Here is a 20,828-nt window from a genome sequence, read left to right on the forward strand (position 1 = left end):
TGACAACTAAATACCATCTTTTACTGAGGGTCTCAAAGCACTTTGAGGCTTGATTAATTAGTGTTTTTAATGTCCCTGTGATGTATGCATAAACACAGCTGATGAAATCACCCTAGTACAGTGCGGCCTTAGCACTGGGGTTTATTTCTTCCATAGAGGCTAAGGGCTGAATGTTCAAAAGGAGTTAGATTCCTAACTTCTGTTTAGGGTGCTAACTTCTATTGAAATGAATGGAAGTTAGAAGCCTAACTCCTTTTGAGCGTTCAGCCCTAAGTAACTTGCACAGGATCACCCTGAATGTCAGAGTCAGTATATAATCTGGCAGGGTCTGTCTACACTGCAGTTAAAAACCTGCAGCTGGCCCGTGCCAGCTGTCTCGGGCTAAGGAATTGCAGTGTAGAAAATTTAGGTTGTTAATTTCAAAGATAGCATTTGTTTCCTTGTAGTTGTATCCTGAATAATGGTCAAATCCTTAGGTCCTTACTCAGCAAAGCTCTCATTTGGGTTCAGATGCGAATATTGTCTGAGTAAGGGCTTCAGAATTTGGCCTTAAAATAGCAATCCCAAAACAGACTGACAATGATATATTTCGTTCCAACCTGACTCAAGCTAGAGTTTAGTAATTCTTCTATTGTGAAGGGAGAGATCGCTTTTCCTGGATGGCAAACCAAATGCGTTCTTGAAGGACAGTCTTACTAAAGTTGATATGGCAACAGTGACCTTTATGGAGAACTTTTTGCATCCAACTGTTATACTTTCTGGCACAGAGCTAACATTGCAGCCTGTTTATACTTTTTCTTCCTTCCCTGACCCTTACCTTATTTAAAATACTCACCTTTCCATTCAACACAAACAACATTTAAGGATATGAAGTCGGAGGCAGGGCTACCCCTATACCTGTAAGAGGACAGTATTGCCTTCTTTTTCATTCACTGTACTCAAGATAAAATGTGTGGGATCTTTTTGTAAGAACATGAAGAATCAGAGCTATTTAAATACCTGAAATAATTTGAAAGTGCTGAAAAATAGTATTTGGTTTGTTTTATCCATTCTCCCCCCAAATCTGTACATTCCAACATTTAAGCGTCCATCATTATTCTCAAATGTCATTCTGATGCTTTTCTTAAAGCCATGCAAGAGGTCTTCTTTTTCTCAGATCACCTTAATATTAAACTTTCTGCACAGATCTGTCAGTGATGGTAACAAGGCAACATTGAACTGAAATTCTGCTGCCAATGAAGAAGACCAAAGCCTGATATATAACATGAGGATCAGGAAGCATATTTTCTAATTTTAGCTCTGCTATGTATAGATGACAAATGGCTGCTAGTAAAATAGAATGTCATCCTGTAAAAGAGCCCTCCGATTCTGTGTCTACACCAAATTACACTGTAGCAGAATATTAATATATTATTCTGCTACAGTGTAATTTATTAACTGGTGAAGATTTCTTTTCCCACAACAAAACAAAATTCAGGGCCTTTATTGAAGAGAGACAGGATGACTACTAGATGTAGTTTTTGCAGTGGGCACTAACTTTCTGTTGTCTCTCAGCTATAAACTTTTAACCCTTGGCATAAGTTTGTTTTGAAAAAAAATTTCCCCATAGATGATTTATAGTTGTCAACTCCAGATCTTTTAGCATCAGCATCTATATAGTGTCCTTTAGCTGATGCTAGTAAATAAGAAGGAAGTGGGTTTTGGATTTGGCTCCAATTATGCAACTGCGCCTATTCTTCTGTTGTGGTTTGAAAAAAAAATCTCTTGGAAGTTTTAATATCCTTCCTGTATTTAATTGCAACCAGGCACAATAAATAAATAAATAAATAAAATACTATAGTGAGCTAGTTTCTTTTGGACTGAAATACTGCAAGATGTGTTATACTTCTTTAACATTAACGATTTTTATTATGTATTGTCTCAGATTCCACAGACAGGATAATGTGGTTAATATTGTTTGTAATGTATGATTGTTCTCAAGTCACTTCTCTGCTTCCAATTACTGCATTTCCGTTTATATTTGTTATAAAGATACACAGTATATTCTCATAATTGTTAAATGACTCTGGAAAAATCTAGCAAATTAGAAGACATTGTTTTCTTCATTCATATCTTTATTGGTAAATGTGTTTTAAATTGCAGGATAGCTTATGGGATTAGCAGTGAGCTTTAGAAACTTTTGCCTTTTAGGTGTCCAAATCCAGACCACATTGATAGTCTCTAATGATTGTCTTTGAGAGATGATATAGTGGTCTCAGTTCAGGTCTTCAGGTATCACATAAACCATAACCATAAACTGATGATGATAATACTTTTTGTGTTTGAATAGTACCTTTCATTCTATTATCTCCAAGCACTTAACAAAAGTGGTAAGCCTGATCCCCATTTTCCAAATAGGGAGACACAGAAAGTTTGTGATTTGCCCCAGGTCACATGATATATTTCAGTGGCAGAATTAAGAATGAAATCCAGGTCCCCTGACTCGCTGCTTACTGCTATAACTCCTAGGCAATGCTTCCTCTCTACTAGGCCATGTTGTGTTGTCTGTGTTAATTGGAGAGCTCATGGTTTGAATGGACACAGAGGGTGAACTTATCCTATTTAGAGGTGGTTATTGCTGGTGAAAGTTGAGGCACATTGGTAGGGCAGGATATAGGAATCTTACACAGTTATCTGTGTTTTATCTAGCCTGTGGATGAACAAGGAAGTTTGTCTCCAAGGCTATTTAGCACCAGCTTTCCAAACCACTAAATTCTCCCTCTGTCTTCTGCACGTGATTAAAAAAGTGTAATGTACACACTACATAGAGAAATAGGATTTCTCTTTCACTGCGTATCTTCGAGGTAGCAGAAATGAATGCTAAGTTACTTTTAATTGTTCTAAAAAATATGGGTCAAATACTGCTCTGTTACAAGGGTATAACTTCTGAATCATTCCACTGAGTTTATCAGCGTAAGAGACAGCAGAATTTGGCACTGCATGCTTCCGCTTGAGCTATACCAGGGGTGGGCAAACTCTTTGGCATGAGGGCCACATCTGGGTATGGAAATTGTATGGAGGGGCATTAATGCTCATGAAATTGTGGGTTGGGATGCAGGAGCGGGTAAGGCCTCCAGTAGGGGGTGCGGGCTCTGGGGTGAGGCCAGAAATGAGGAGTTCAGGGCATGGGAGGGGGCTCCGGGCTGAGATGGAGGGGTGAGGGCTCTGGTTGGGGGTGCGGGCTCTGGGGTGGGGATGGGAGTGCAGGGGGTACTCTGGGCTGGGACTGTCGGGTTCAGAGGGCAGGAGGAGGATCAGGGCTGGGGCAGGGAGTTGGGGCATGGGATGGGGTCAGGGGTGCAGGCTCTGGGCTGCGGTTGCCTCAAGCAGCTCCCAGAAGCAGTGGCATGTCCCTCCTATGACTCTTAAGCAGAGGCACCGCTAGGAGGCTTTGCGCGCTGCCCTATCTTCAGGCACTAGCCCTGCAGCTCCCATTGGCTGCAGTTCCTGGCCAATGGGAGCTGTAGGGGTGGTGCTTGGAGCTGGAGCAGTGTGCCGAGCCCTCTGGCTGCCTCTACGCGTAGGAGCTGGAGGGAAAACATGCCACTGTTTCCAGGAGTCGCGTGGAGTGGGGCAAGCCCCGGACCCCGCTCCCCAGCGGGAGCTCGAGGGCCAGATTAAAACATCTGGAGGGCTGGATGTGGCCTCTGGGCCGTAGTTTGTCCACCCCTGAGCTATACAGATTTTTGAAAGAGCAATATTAACGTGTTTGAAAGAAAAGCTGAGTTTGTCCTCAGAGATTACATACTGTTTCTGCTATTTCAAATCATTAGTAATACATAAAATCTGGTAGATTATGCTCCACCTAGACCTCGGATTGATTGGGTTCATGAGTTGTACTAATGATAATTGAAGAAGATTTATTAGCTAGGGAAAGGAGGAAGGAAAACTCCATCTTTTCTAAAAAGTATAGGAAACATATTAAAACATAGCAATAGACTAGAGGAGGGAAAGGAGAAAGCTTGATGATGAAGATAGACATTAGTTCCAGTCAATACAGTGAGTTTATTATGGTCTTTGAATTATGGACATGACTCTGGATATGAAACTGAAAGTTTTACTATGGTTTGTTACCAATGTACAATATATCAGAATCACTTTATGGATTAGAAGAAAAAGTGCAACCCCCGAAACTGGAAAGTAAGAGTTCAGGCTAACAGATGTAAAGAAGTGAAAAAATGAAGAAGTATGAGTAACCAACAGGACAATAAACAAATTTTTAGCGCTCTCCTGATCCAGACTCCATGAGGTCAATGGGAATATTTCCATTGACTGAAATGAGCTTTGAATAAGGCCCACAGGTCCTCTGTATGGCTTAGTAATTTATATAAACAACAAGAGAACAGACTATAACTTGATGGAGGAAGGTGCCAAGGTCAAGTTACAGTAAGTGAGTAAAAGAACTGAATTCTGTGTGATGCTGAACTTCTGGAGGTCTAATAACCCCCACAAGCTTGTCCTATTGGAGATGCTGATGAAATGTTGGCAGGACAGGAACAGTGACTATTATAGTAGATCCCTGGCATCAATGTTGCTCTGATTAGAATATGTCCGATAGGAGTAATTTCAGGAGGAGTGAAGGAAGAACGTGATGCTGAAACATCATGTTCTGATTACTTTGATCTGATGAAGTAATTACATAGTGACCATATGCCACTGTGTTTGTATTATTCTGTATTACATTGTTTCCAGCACATAAGTTAAATTATAAACTTCTCACAGACCTGCTGTTTGGTACAAATTCAGTTGAAGTACAATACTATATAAATAATAATGATCAGAATGTGTTATATGGTTAAAAACAGAATCAAATGTACATACAACAAAAGACTAAAGTGTAGGTTGCAGTTGATCATAGAAGAGCCTAAAGTTTTTGAAGGATTATTAACCACATTAGACTCCTCTGATTTAAAACTAGACTACAATTGTGTATCATTCTATTTCTTGTTGAATAACTTCAGCTGAAACTCAGTTCTGGATCTATCTAAGAAAATCATTATTATATAGAGAACCATACACCTGTGTTTTGTATCCATTCAAATTCTTCCTTAATTAATTAAAAATCATTTATCAAAAGTCTTTTAACTTTAGAGTCAATCAACTATATTTTGGATTCATTCATTTTCCAGTGCAGAGAGTCAAGAAATTTCAGGGCAAGCTAGAAATGTAAAATGAATCACCAGCAAGAAAATGCCATATCTTGGCTCCAGGCATACAGATGGTTAATACAAACCCATTTATTTCCCAAATCCAACAGAACTTTGGACCACATTTTTCTTTTGAGCTGTACACTTTGACACCTCAATAGATGAACCATTTATGCTGAAGAAAACATAAAGAGTTCAAAGAAGGCACAATGGATGAATGAACGGTGGGTGTTCATTAATGTTGCAGAGACAGAAATGTAATCTAGCTCTCTTAAACTGTGTGCCATTTCAAACATTTCACTCACCTTCAGAGGTTTGTTTCGTATGTCATTCCCAGAGTGCATTAGCACCAAAGAGCTTAATGGGCTATTTCCAAAGGCTTTTTAGCCTTGCAACACAATGCAGGACTGTCTCTTACTCTCTTTATCTCTCTCTTTTTCTGGTATATGAACTAGAAGTTTGTGTTACTCCAGCCTATGCCAAAGCAGTTGAAAGCAGGCCTCTCTCCTAAAAGTGCTTTTTTGTAAGATTTTCCTAAAGATATTACTAGTAAAATAATATGACCCTTTGCTGTTTGATGAAGTTCAGTTCTCTCTGTTCAGAAGTATTTGACTTCACTGAACAACAAAGCTCCTGGGTAGATATAACCACTTGTTGTGTAGAAATTCTGATTGCACATTTTCTTAATCTCTCTAAACTTGTTTTGCTATAGTAAATGGATATTTTAAGTTACAAGATCATAAATAAGAATGTAGGAATGGCCATACTGCGTCAGACCAATGGTCCATCTAGCCCAGCATTCTGTCTTCCAACAGTGGTTAGTGCCAGATTCTTTGTTTAGAGCAGGGATCGGCAACCTTTGGCACGTGGCCCACCAGGGTAAGCACCCTGGCGGGGTGGGCCGGTTTGTTTACCTGCCACATCCACAGGTTCGGCCAATCACGGCTCCCACTGGCTGCGGTTCGCTGCTCCAGGCCAATGGGGGCGATGGGAAGCAGCGGCCAGCACATCCCTTGGCCCGCACCGCTTCCCACAGCCCCTATTGGCCTGGGACAGCGAACCACAGCCAATGGGAACCGTGATTGGCTGAACTGCGGCCGTGGCAGGTAAACAAACTGGTCTGGCCCGCCAGGGTGCTTACTCTGGTGGGCCACGTGCCAAAGGTTGCTGATCACTGGTTTAGAGGGAATGAATAGAACAGGACAATTAGTGAGGGCTCAATCCCCTGTTGTCCAGTCTCAGTTTCTGTCAGTCAGGGGTTTAGAGCGCCCAGAACGTGGGGTTGCATTCCTGACCATCTTGACTAATAGCTGTTGATAGGCCTGTCCTCCATGAACTTATCTAATTCTTTTTTGAACCCAGTAATACTTTTGACTTTTACAACATCCCCTGGCAATGAGTTCCACAGGTTGACTGTGCACTATGTGAAGAAATACTTCCTGTTGTTTGTTTTAAACCTGCTGCCTGTTAATTTCATTGGGTGACCCCTGGTTCTTGTGTTATGTGAAGGGGTATAAAACACTTTCCTATTCACTTTATCCCCACCAATCATGATTTTATAGATCTCTATTGTGTCCCCCTTTAGTCATTTCTTTTCTAAGCTGAACAGTCTCAGTCTTTTGTCTCTCCTCATATGGAAGCTGTTCCAAACCTCAATCATTTTTGTTGCTCTTCTTTGTATTTTTCAATTCTAATATATCCTTTTTGAGGTGGAGAGACCAGAACTGTATGCAGTATTCAATGTGTGGCCGTATCATGAAATTACATAGTGAAATCATGATATTTTCTGTCTTATCATCTGTTCCTTTTTCTAATGGTTCCTAACTTTCTGTTTAGCTTTTTTTGACTGCCATTGCACATTGAGCAGATGTTTCAGAGAACTATCCATAATGATTCCAAGATCTCTTTGTTAAATAACAGCTAATTTAGAACTCATCATTTTATATGTATAGTTGGGATAACTTTTTCCAATGTGCATTACTTTGCACTTATCAGCATTGAACTTCATCTGCCATTTTGTTGCCCAGGTGTCATAAACAAATAAGAAAAGTTAATAGCACAAAAGTACTTTATATCTCTTTGACTGTAAAGGGTTAACAAGTTCAGTAAGCCTGGTTGTCACCTGACCAGAGGACCAATCAGAGGACAGGATACTTTCAAATCTTGAAGGAGGGAAGTTTTTGTGCTGTGCTGTTAGTTTTGGTTGTTGTTCACTGTGGGGGCTCAGAGGGATCAGACGTGCAACCAGGTTTCTCTCCAATCTCTCCGATACAGGCTCTTATAAGTCCAGAATAGTGAGTACTAGGTAGATAAAGCGAGTTAGGCTTATGGTTGTTTTCTTTATTTGCAAATGTGCATTTGGCTGGAAGGAGTTTTAAATGTGTATTTGGTTGGAAGAAGTTCAAATGTGTATTTGGCTGAAAGGAGTTCAAATTGGTATTTTGCTGAAAAGATTTTAATTTGTACTTGTATACTTAGGCTGGGAGGGTGTTCCCAGTGTCTACAGCTGAAAGACCCTGTACCTATTCCATTTTTTTTTAAATTTACAAAGATAATTTTTACTGTTTTTTCTTTCTTTAATTAAAAGCTTTTCTTGTTTAAGAACCTAATTGTTTTTTTTATTCTGGTGAGACCCCAGGGGACTGGGTCTGGATTCACCAGGGAATTGGTGGGGAGAAAGGAGGGAAGGGGGAGAAAGAGGCTGATTTCTCTCTGTGCCAGGATTACTTTCTCTCAGGAAGAGTCTGGGAGGGCGAAAGAGAAGGAGGGAGGAAGGTGAATTGTCCTCTCTGTTTTGTGATTCAAGGAGTTTGAATCACACAGGGATCTTCCAGGGTAACCCAGGGAGAGGAAGTCTGGGAGAGGCAACGGTGAGGGAAAGGGTTTACTTTCCTTGTGTTAAGATCCAGAGGGTCTGGGTCTTGGGGGTCCCTGGGCAAGGTTTTGTGGGGACCAGAGTGTACCAGGCACTGGAATTCCTGATTGGTGGCAGCGCTACAGGTTCTAAGCTGGTAATTGAGCTTAGAGGAATTCATGCTGGTACCCCATCTTTTGAACGCTCAGGTTCAGAGTGGGGAATTATACCATGACACCAGGCATCTGGTTTAGTGAGGTCCCTTTGTAACTCTTCATAGTCTTTGGAGTTAACGATCTTGAGTAATTTAGTATTGTCTGCAAACTTTGCCTCCTCACCGTGTGTGCTTTTTTCCCGATCATACCACGGTAGTTCTGCAGTTTCATGTTTGAGTTCCTTCACAACTCTGGGGAGAATACCATCTGGTCCTGGTGACCTACTATTGTTAAATTTATCATTTATTTATGGACAACTTCCATCGTATCATCAAACACACAGCTTTTCAAAGGGAAGCTGCAAAAGATGTTATATGTATCAAAAATATCAGGATTATGGATTCTGTAGATTTCTACTCACCTCCTATTTTGTTACCACTTACCCTAGAGTTAATTTTGCTGAACATTTTCTGTGCTTCCCTATGAAAGCACCAATAGCGTTAGTAAATATTATTTTAGAAGTGTAAATGCTGTGGTAGGGACTCCTGGAGGATAGTTAATGGGAATTCACAAGTGTCCTGCTGAAAATGAACGTGTGTGTTGGTTTTTCAGCAGTCCGGCTGTAATGGATTCATACAACTCATTTAACATTTTTTTCTTCATTTCTAAAAATAGCTGCTTATCAATTCAACCAGAAACTTACTGAAATGTGTAAACTTTCTACCCCCATATACTTGTACATTGCTGTGTATGATTTAATTATTTTTAAAAACCTTTTCTATTCCATGACCCCTTTCTTTTAAAGACTGATGTCCCAGATTACTGATATATTGCCAATATTTTAAATGGAAGATCCCTGTTAAGATCTGAGAGTAAACACAGCCCATTTCGACTTCCAGAACAAATATGGTCATCAGATGACCATAGTGTCCTAGTGGTTTCTAACTTTGCTTTTTATTGATAGGGATGATTGTTGCCAAATAGGACATTTATTTCTGAAGAGGATGATTATATGGATGCTAAACACCCTCAGTTCCAACCAATGTTAATGACATTGGCTACATTAAGATATTTTCCCTAAAAATTCCTACTATTACTAGAATATCCAGCTCATCTGGTGGAAGAAACAGTGCGAGTCCCCATGTAGGCAAGGCCCCAGGCATCTACCAGCATTTTAAACATGCATTATTTGTATAGACAAGCCCTAAAATAGCCTAGACAGTCAATAGGATGCAGGCTTCTAAATCACTTGGGCACTTTTTAAAAATTTTTACCCGGAGTGTATATTTTATACTGTAAATGGCATTGTTTCCAAACAGAGGACCAAAACTGACTCCCCCTGCACCACTGTTTCCCCTTACCACCTCCTGTTTCCCTCTGATCCTCCCAAAAGGCACATCCCGGACACCAGGCCAACCCTCCTGCCAAATTTCAAGTCACTGCTTCAAAGCAATCAAACAGATGTAAGAATTCTTTTTAGAGGGCAAAACAATGTCTTTTTCCCTAGTCTCGTTCCTGAAAACAGCTGAACCATTTTAGATGAAATTATAAATAAATGAATAAATAAAATTAATTAATTTTTCAGCCAGTGGCAGACACCTGGCATGGAAAATTTCAGCCAAAACTGTTGAAGACTGGCAAAGCTATAAGCCTCTGAAAACAGGGTCTTAAAATGGAAAGTGGTAGGCAGACTTAGTTATCTGTGCTGCTATCAGGTCCACCTACAATGATTTGTTCAAGATTGCTTCTGTTTAGGATAGAAAAGCCACCAGCACAAATATCATCAACATTCCTGCCTTCATTTTTATAGTTTTGTCAAACGTTTAACTCTGCACAAGAATTTTTTCTTCTTTGGTTTATATTCAAATACTTTTTATATACAGTAAAATAGCTATTTTCTTATCAGAAGCTGTTCTTGTCAACAAAACATGAATTAGAACTTTATGCTGGGTCTTATTTTCTATTCTTTGGACTATTTTTAAAGACAGCTTATTGTGTGCCATTGACAATTTAGAAAATAATGTGGGCTAAATTTTCAAAAAGTGGATTCCATTTCTTTCACATAACTCAGCCTTGTGTGCAAACACCTGCACATATATTTCTAGAGCACTAACATGAGCACACAAGAGTGCCTGACCTTGACAGTTGAGCACACAGGTAACAGAATCTATTCATGCAAAACTCAGACAAAGAGATTCTGTTCATGAAAATGTTATTGTGTGCAAGCATTGGCATTAAAGCACGTATTAATAGTAGTATCACCTGCATTACAGTATTGCTTGAAGGCTCCAGTCAGGCATTAGTGCCTCACTGTACTCGCTTCTGTGCCACACATATCACAAAGACAGACCCTGCCCCAGATCTGACACAGGTATTTTTCCATGCAAAGTTGCACACACACAAATGGAAACTGTGGTAGGGCTCCTTTCAGGAGCTGGTTTCTGGGTAGTGTGGTAGATAGGTACAGAGAAGGAAAGGGCTGAAGGGGTGGAGGGCAAGAGATGGGGACGGGGGTGGTCAGGGGTGCCTGAGGCCACATATTGAATGAGATGGATAAAAGGAAATATTGAATAAGTACCCATTCACTGAATGAGACAGTGATCCTATTGAAAGAATAGTATGTGATTGTGTAATTAAAAACTGAATCATAATACTTATGCACAAGGTGGCCAGTTTAAGATTGCACTGGCAACCTTAGTTCTGGCATTTCCTAACTTTGAAGTGCTTGAGTTTGCAACCTTAATAATGTTCTTTTAAGGTAGGGTTTTTCAATGTTATTTAGGATATTGAGTGCATACCAGTAACTTATTTAAGTCATCCAATGGTGACTCTGTTGCTCCATAATCTTCATTTTAAAAAAAGCATGTACAATTGAATTTACCTTAGTTTTAGATAGCGCTCACTGGAAAGAAATCAGTTCTGATTCATTTCATGAAACTGAGCAGTCATGTCATACAGGGAACCAGAAATCAGCACAATAATATACTTACATAACAAAAAGTTATGGTTTAAGTAACTTTCAGATTTCAAAAAGAGTTTGAAGCTAGGACTGACGACCAACCTGGATGTATCATATCATGCTTCTGTGTCAGTGGACCCCTCCATTTGATCATGCAACTGGATAAATAAAAGGAGGATCTGTTCTGACTTTACATTTCTTTGAGGTGTTCCTTTTTTTACAGCCTTAAGTTGAAATCTGTATTTGGCTATGTACATTTTTTTTATTCAGTTGTAACTTTTGTATTTTAATTTTTTAAACTTTTCTTGGAAATACAATTAAGTACTGTCTCATAAAAGACAGAGATGAAAAAGACCTTTTAGGTCACCTAGTTACTTTCCCTGCCAAAGTGTGTTCCCTGTGTAGCACATTTTCTAATACTTTTATCTAGTCTATTTTTAAATGGGACTGTCAATAGGAGTTGTGTGCCTAACTCCCTTAGTCTCATTTGAAGATCCCAATGAGACTGAATTAATTTTTTGAGTTCTATTTTATCAAGCTGCTGAATGGATATCCCTTGAGACCAAAATCCTTTATGCATAGAACAGCTACTGTACAATGTGTCAACAAAGGTGTCAACACTGCAAGTTTCCCTTTTCCCATCCCTCCAGTTTTCCCTATGCTATGTTCTGGAAGGACAGTCTGCAGGGTTGAGAGGCTAGCTCAGTCTGCATACCAGTAACGCTCTTGATCTCTGCAGAGGTAGCTAGTCGTGCTGCCAATTTTGAGGGTGCTTTTTATGATGTAAGCTCCTTTTCAGTAAGAACTGGACTGAGCCCACTAACTGATTTCACACAGGTTGCCAAGCAGTCATTAGGTGGCAAAAGTGTTCAGTCACCTCCAACCTGCCTCAAACCCTTTTATTTCCTTCGGGATAGTTTTCATTATGGCTTGTGAATTCCCAGTAGTGTCTTCTAGATTTATTGGTATCCAGATTGATTGAGAGGTAAAATTTCCTCTTGCCTGTACAAGTGTCAGTTATATTTTTATTAGATAGTTGAAAAACAGCAAAAAGAAATAAACAAAACAAAAAACAAACAAACAAAAAACCCTTGCAACATTTTGTCACTTTTTTGTTGAAAATTTTCTTCAAAGATTTTCCACAAGTTCCGGGACAGGAATCTGTATTAATGAGTTTACCCTCTTGAGAAGACTGCCTCTTTGGTGGGGACCATTTCTTGTTTGCAGGAGGCAATTCAGTGCCAACATCTATCAGCCTTGCAGTGTGGATAAGTCAACACGAACTGGAAATCTTTATTATGAGACATGAGCCTTATAGGCAAGCATACATTCCTTCTGTAGAGTAATATGACAGTATTAAGCAGATATACTTGTACATGAAAACAGTGGAATGAAAGCACTATTTTAAAGGTCTTCCTCCTGCTCTCATTGAATTCAATGGCAAAAACTCCCATTGTCTTAAGTGGGTTCAGAATCTTCTAAGTGAATTTTTTTTTAATATACCAAGCGAAGGAATCTTTTTTTTTTTTAACACAACTAAGACTCAGAAAAGGGATAAGAAAAAGGAATGAACTCTCCCTCCTTTCCCTCCTTCAAACCACCCTTCCCAGAAGTATCAAGTCTTTATGTTAGTTTGGATTCAAGAAGCTATGGAGCTATGTTGATTTACACTGGCTGAGGATCAGGCCCTTAACTGGATGGTTTTTAGTAGCCTTTTAGGAAGTGAGAGGAAGATACTTTTTCACAGACCAGTACAGTAAAGGCAGAATCAGAGTGACTAGCATTTTTGCACTGCAACACATTGAAACAATTCAGGGCTTTTGTTCTACAACGCTATACATTAAAATCTGAGTATTCTATAAGCAGGTTTCACAGTATGTTGTAAAAGGATATCTATGCTGCACATAGGGAAGTGCCTTAATAAAACTTATAAGGCATTATATGGATTTTTGTACCTTGTATCAAAGTTTCTATAAAGCAGCCTACGTTTTCCCACAACAAATCCAAAGGCTGAGAGGAAATAAAACGAACTTGGATATGAATCAAAGCCTGATAAGGATGTATGAAAATAAAATAGACACTACTTTGGAAGGATAAGAAAGAGAACAGTCTAACTGAAAATGTTGTTTTTTCATCTTTCTACTTACTCATCACATTTTTCTGTTTTTCCTGCCCGCTTATGAGCTTACACATAAATGATTGAGTCAGTGAACTCATTGTAATAAATTTTGTTTGATGTGCTGTCTTAAAAAAAAATCTTTTGAAACTCTGTCTCTTTTCGCTGTCTGCTCTTACCTTCTGGCATTTAATATCCAGTTTCCTCATCTGTCTGATTGTCTCTGTCTGAATATAGTTTTTCAAACCTTAATGCAGCTCTTTTTGTTCTGATTTAGGTAGGTATGTACAGTAAACATATGATTTGACCATCATTAGTAATTTTGCAAAGGAACGCAAATGTGTGTGTTCCCTTCACTGAGTTTAAAAAAAAAATAAAAAGAATAGTCTGTGTATAGACACTTGATAATATACATTTACAGTAGGTAGATCTGTCTGTGCAGGCAAATGAATACAGAGATTACTTTATCATTGAATTACATCTGGCTTAGTGTTTACAGGTACAGAAGTTGCTCTTATGGGTTTGTTCCTTATTAAAATTGAAACAGGCCTGTAGTGTTTTAAGAAAACAGCTTTAAGTACAGACTAAATAAAAATACTTAATTTTATACATATATAAAGATCCTTTCATCCTAAAGGGTTGCAGAGCATTTTACAAACTGATACTTTAGTGCAGCCATTCTGTGTGCATGAAGCATCTATAGCATCTAATCCTCACACAAAATACTTTAACAACATACAGAAAAGTAACTACAGTAGTATAGTGTTTATACAAAACACATAAAACTGAAAGTTAAAATGCATGGAAATGTAGAGTTAAGGTAATTTTAAATATTTATTCCATTACGCTTACAGTTCATCATTTGGCTAACAATAATCTAGATGAGGAAATCCACTTTATGTACTTAGTAACAACCTTAACTCTGATAAACAAGATAAATGGTATACTGTTCCAACCTAATTATATGCTTTACATAAATCATATATTAGCAATGTATATTCTGAAAGATTTTGTGAGTATGTCTTGTTGGTCAGAGTTAAGTTATGCAAGGTGGGGCGGGGAGAGAGAGAGAGAGATGAAGAAAAGTCAGATAGGCTAGGGACCATGCAAAGCATAGCAGCTTCACAAGATGGTGGAATGGCTGATCTACGAGGAAAGGTTTAAAAAAATGGGCATGTTCAGTCTTGAGAAAAGAAGACTATGAGGTGGGGACTGATAACAATATTCAAATATGTTAGGGGCTGTTATAAAGAGGATGGGGATCAGTTCTCCTTGTCCACTGAAGGAAGGCTAGGAAATAATGGTCTTAATCTGCAAGGGAAGGGGCTGGTGTCTGACGCTCAGAGGAGGAGAGCTGGGGGCGAGGACTCTGGATTCCTAGGTTTCCAGCTGGGCTCTAGTTGTTCGAGGGGGTGGGGGGCAGACGGAGACTAAGGCTCCGGACTCCTGGGTTCTGCCCTCAGTGCCAGAGGGGAGTGGGATCCAGTGACCTGGGGTGGAGAAAGAGGCTCGACTCAGCTGTTCCCAGGGTCCAGTAGGCGGCAAGCCGCAGCCCCGGACTTGGGTTTGGGCTGTGGAACACGGCCTGCCCCAGTACAGAGCCGAGCTCATCCCGGCACCGGGGCTCCAACCCCGGGGCAGCCTGAGTCCAGGAAGTGGGGCCGGCTGTGCTTGGGGCGGGTGGGCGCATGGCGCAGCTGGGACCCAGGACCCTTCCCTACTTACAGGCCTCGCGGGTGCTGCAACTCCTGTGGGGCTGGGTTCCTCTTCCTGCCCCTGCCGGTGGGTCCACTTTCAGGGTTGCTCAGACTCCACAGACACCAGGTAGCAGTATGGACACCCGGAAACACAACCTCCCGCCGGAAGTGACGGAGGTCAGGAAAGCATATGCAAATGCCAGTGGGAGGGGCGGAGAAGAGCGGGCCGGGCAAGGCAGGACAGGGCAGGATTTTTAATGGCACGCTGCTGCCTGCTGGGGTCCCAGCCGCCGGCCCCGCTCAGCCTGCTGCTGGCCTGGGTTTGGCAGCAGGCTGAGCAGGGCCGGCGGCCAGGACCCTGGCAGGCAGCAGCATCTCATTAAAAATCTGCTCGCATGCCATCTTTGGCATGCGTGCCATAGGTTGCCAATCCCTGCCCTACACTGTGGCCCTTGTGCCCCAACCCCTGCACTCCCTGCCTGTGCCCAGGTGGGGAAACTGATGTGGATGCATAGAGCAGCTGGCATTGCTGTTTGCCCCCACCCCCTCCAATGCTGCTCCTTCCAAGGGGGCTGCGAGGTGGGGAGTGAGAAGCGACGTCAGGGCTCCTTGCATCCTGCTTACTTCCCCCATCTGGGCTGTGTATGGGGAGGACAGCAGAGCAGCAGCTCCTGATGTTCGCCTCGCAGCATAGCCCAGGTGGGGAAAGTGACCTGGACACACGGACTGCTTGATGTTGCTACTTGCTCCCTCCCTCCAAGCCCCCTGGGGGGGGTGTGGAAGAATGTTGGGGGGGGGAACAGTATCTGTGCATTGCCGCTCGCCCCTCCCCACCTCCATTCCTCTGTCAGGAGGAAGTAGGCAGAAATCTGGGCACCTCCCAACCCCTGTGGCACTTCTCTGCCAACCAGGAGTAGTTTCTGACTTCTGACCTCTTGACCATGGTGCCTCTGGGCAGTTACCCGGGTGGCCCACCCCTAAGGTCGGCCCTGACACCTGTCAGGGATGGTCTGGGTTTACTTGATCCTGCCTCAGCACAGGGGGCTGGAATTGATGGCCTCTCAAGGTCCCTTCTAGCCCCACGTTTCTATGATTCTAAGAGAGGAGTAGCTTTTAAGTCTAATTAATTAGTTAAAGATGTATGATTGAACTAGCAAAGTGGCTAGGAGCTCACCCAGTTAAACACTTCACATTTGTTATATAAAACATAAAGCACTGAAGAGCTAAATTGGATGTGTTCTAAGCCAGTGTTGTTTGTACAATCATGAAACTTTCAACTGGGATTTTCAAAGGGGCCTGGGGGAGTTAGGTGTCCAATTCATATTGAAAGTCAATGGGAGATGAGCACCTAACTCCCATAGGTCCCATTTGAAAATCCCAATCTCGAGTAATTCAAGCCCTGATTCAGCAAAGTATTTGGGCATTTGTGCAACTTTAACCCTAAAAGTAATTTATCGACTTAAGTGGGATTATTCATGTGTTAAAAATTATGCATGTGCTTAAGTATCTTGGTGAATCAGGGCCTCAGCTGGCGTGAGGGCAACTTCTAGTTCCAAGTGCATTGAGGCTCTGCTAAGCTGCACAGGGTTCTTGCCTTTCCCTTGGACTCGTTACCTGTTGTTGCTGACACAAACGTCTTTGCCCAGCAGCTTTGATGGTGGAGATCCATTCAGTACTGAGGAATTTTATCAATAATCCTTCTTGCGTTTCAGATTTATTTTCCTTCTCCATTGTAGTGAGCACAAGTGCCTGTGGATATGTATGAGTGTGAATTTCCTAGTGCTAGAACAGTTATATTCATCTGTTAGGATCATAGAATTGTAGGTCCGGAAGGGACCTCGAGAGATCTTCTAGTCCAGTTCCCTGCACTTTTGGCAGGGCTAAGTATTATTTAGACCAGTGGTTCTCAAAACCAGTCAGCTGCTTGTTCAGGGAAAGCCCATGGCGGGCTGGGCCGGTTTGTTTACCTGCCGCGTCCGCAGGTTCGGCTGATTGCGGCTCTCACTGGTTCGCCGCTCCAGGCCAGTGTGGGCTGTGGGAAGCAGCATGGGCCAAGGGATGTGCTGGCCGCCCTTCCGGCAGCCCCCATTGGCCTGGAGCAGCGATCGGCCGAACCTGCGGATGCAGCAGGTAAACAAACCGGCCCGGCCTGCCAGGGGCTTTCCCTGAACAGGCGGCGGACCGGCTTTGAGAACCACTGATTTAGACCATCCCTGACAAGTGTTTATCTAACCTGCTCTTAAAAATCTCCAGTGATGGAGATTCCACAACCCCCCAAGGTAATTTATTCCAGTTCTTAACTACCCTGACTGTTAAGAAGTTTTTCCTAATGTCCAACCTAAACTGCCCTTGCTGCAATTTAAGCCCATTACTTCTTGTCCTATCCTCAGAGGTTAATGAGAATAATTTACCTCCTTCCTGCTTGTAACAACCCTTTATATACCTGAAAACTGTTATCATGTCCCCTCTGTCTTCTTTTCTCCAGACTAAACAAATCCAATTATTTCAGTCTTCCCCATAGATCATGTTTTCTAGACCTTTTAATCATTTTTATTGCTCTTCTCTGGACTTTATTCAGTTTGTCCACATCTTTCCTGAAATGTGGCACCCAGAACTGGACACAGTATTCCAGTTATGGCCTAATCAGCGCAGTGTAGAGCGGAAGAATTATTTCATGTCTTGCTTACAACACTCCTGCTAATACATCCCAGAATGATGTTTGCTTTTTTTGCAACAGTGTTACACTGTTGACTCATATTTAGCTTGTGATCCACTATGACCCCCAGATCCCTTTCTACTGTACTCTTCCCTAGGCAGTCATTTCCCATTTTGTATGTGTACAACTGATCGTTCCCTGCTAAGTGGAGTACTTTGCATTTGTCCTTATTGAATTTCATCCTATTTACTTCAGACCATTTCTTCAGTTTGTCCAGATCATTTTGAATTTTAACTCTATGCTTCAAAGCTCTTGCAACCCCTCCCAGCTTGGTATCGTCCACAGACTTTATAAGTGTACTTTCTATGCCATTATCTAAATCCTTGATGAAGGTATTCAACAGAACTTGACCCAGAAATGACTCCTGCGGGACATCACTCATTATGCCCTTCTAGCTTGACTGTGCACCACTGATAACTAGTCTCTGGGAATTGTTTTTCAACCAGTTATGCACCCATCTTATAGTAGCTCCATATAGGTTGTATTTCCCTAGTTTGTTTATGAGATGGTCATGCAAGACAGTATCAAAAGCCTTACTAAAGTCAAGTATACCACATCTATACTGCTTCGCTCCTACCCACAAGGCTCCTATCCCTGTCAAAAAAAAGCTATTAGGTTGGTTTGACATGATTTATTCTTGACAAATCTATGCTGATTGTTACTTATCACCTTATTATCTTCTAGTTATTTTGCAAACTGGTTGCTTAATTATTATCTTTCTAGATACGGAAGTTAAACTGACTGATCTGTAATTGCCCGGGTTGTCCTTATTCCCCTTTTTATAGTTTGGCACTCTATTTGCCCTTTTCTGGTCCTTTGGAATCTCTCCTGTTTTCCAATTGCTAATGGCTCAGATCTCTCCTCAGTCAGCTCCTTGAATATTCTAGGATGCATTTCATCAGGTCCTGGTGACTTGAAGACGTCTAACTTGTCTAAGTCATTTTAAACTTGTTCTTTCCCTATTTTAGCCTCTGATCTTACCTCATTTTCACTGGCATTCACTATGTTAAAAGCCAGTTGCTACTAACCTGTAAAGGGTGACTGGGAAAAATTGGAAGACACTGTAAATTTTTTTAAAAGCGCTGTCTCTCTCTTTTGTAACTTCTGATACTTGAAAAATATTTGTTCTATGAAACTGATATTAGGGGAGAGGGGGAATTGAAATCCTGGCCCATTAAAGTCAAAGGCAGAATCCTCAATGCCTTCAGCAGGGCCAGGATTTAACCCACAATGTCCTATGTAGAATTCAACAAAATAGTTTCCAGAGGGAAATGTTAGTCCGTGAGAAGTGTGTGTGTGTGTGTGTGTGTGTGTGTGTGTGTGTAAAATAAATCTTGGTTGCAAGCTTAATTGTCATGGCCTGTATTATACATCTCACCTACAACTGAAATGCAGACACCTCTCGGGGTGAAACACTGCAAAAGTCTAACTTTGTACCATAACAGAACAAAATACTTTGGGACAGGAATAAGGCAAGAATTCCATAATCATTTGCAGTTTTAGGTGGGATTTTGCTACGGAAATTGGAAAATGTCCAGGATACTGGGGCTGAAATACCTACTTTTCACAAGTCCTCAGAACATTGGTTTTATGTCTCATCCAAAAGACACTTGTAACAACACAGTGTTTCTTCACATGTTGCTGGGATATGAGTTGTGAACCAGAGGGAGGAGTACCACCTACTGAATCACCAGTGTTTAATTCATGCATCACCTAGGTTTTCCATGGGGGAAGAGGGTGTCCCCTGTTGAAGTACTGCTAGGTTTTGGTTACCTTTTAGATGTGTCGAGGTCACAGTCAGATATAGTACGTTGCAGCTGAAATCTAGTTATGGTATCCTTTCTGGACAGCACATGGATAATAAAAACACAGTATTTTAGAAAATGTATAGAAATTGTATTGTATTTGTAGCTGGATTTATGTGGGTGACCAAAGCTTTTTGATGGGTAACTGAACACTCAGCCAGTTTATATTTTTCCTGTGTTTTCTGCTGGGCTGCATTATGAACGAACTAGGACTGCGTGTCTCACCTAGGCTGCAATTTCACCATTCTGTTGCTTCTCTCTTTAAATATAAAAGGACAAATACTAGCTGTCCTTTCAGGGTGTGTGGGAAAAGAGGCAACTAGAAGAGTAACTGTGGAGAGAGTTGTGGCATCTTGCTTCCGGGCGCTCTATAATTCATGGTATTGCATAACATTATATTGGGTGGAGCTTGAGGTAAATACCATGGGCTATGTACTTTAGTGCAGATTATACAAATCCATTTGCAACCCCTTTACACACCCTTCCTGTTACTTCTCTTAGCTGTAATTTGTATGCGTAGTTGCAGAGGGCTCATTGTCATTGGAATACAGACTCAAAATATCTATCTTCATTTTGAAAACAGTGTTAATTTGCACACATCTGGGGAAGAAATCTGAAGAAAATCTGAATTTGGCCCAAAGAATATTATGCTCTATTGTCTAAAATAAACAGTTGCTGTTAAAATGACTCATTAGTAGTAATTTAAAGAGCATTTTTTGAAAAAGTTAGTCTAAAATTACATAGCCTTCACATTACCTTGATGAAAGTAATGTTCTAACGTATTGTTTGGATTGCAGACATATAGTTACAAACTTAATAGTCACATCCTGCATTCTTCCAATTAGTGTCAAATCTGCCACTAATTGCAAGAGAACCTCTGATTTTCAGGCATGACCACATCATAGATGTTAACCTTCTCCCCCCTCCCAACTAAAATACACATTTGATGTTATAAAGTGCAGATTACTTTCAGATTCACCCCCCCCAGGCTCTGGTCACTAAAATTAGCATGCCATATTTTTCAACTTTCTCTTTGAGTAACAACTTGATAAATCTCCTCATCATCCGATGGCAAATGATTTATTGAGGTTTGCTGCATAATTAATATTACAGCTCATGTGGTGAGTGGTAGAATCCTGAAATATATTCTGTGGCTTAGCCTGTATAGTAGAAGGAGAAGGTTGGGGAAGAGAAAAGGATAATCCTGTGATAAGGGAAGGATAGTTTTGTGACTTAAGCATAGGAACGAGAGTCAGGAAATGTGGGTTTTGTTCCCAGCTCCATCACTGTTTCCTGTCTGGCTTTGGGCAAGTCATTGCAGCTTTCTTTGCCTCAGTTGA

The 20,828-nt window shown here is 41.1% G+C and overlaps 1 protein-coding gene across 5 annotated transcripts in view; it reads left to right on the plus strand.

Annotated features, from left to right (window-relative positions):
• SUGCT (succinyl-CoA:glutarate-CoA transferase) overlaps positions 1-20,828 on the plus strand; it is a 477,812-nt gene that overhangs the window by 87,507 nt on the left and 369,477 nt on the right. The gene's annotated exons all lie outside the window — the stretch shown is intronic.

The sequence above is a fragment of the Gopherus flavomarginatus genome, chromosome 2 (assembly GCF_025201925.1).
Source record: "Gopherus flavomarginatus isolate rGopFla2 chromosome 2, rGopFla2.mat.asm, whole genome shotgun sequence".
In the NCBI taxonomy this organism is placed as follows: Eukaryota; Metazoa; Chordata; order Testudines; family Testudinidae; genus Gopherus; species Gopherus flavomarginatus.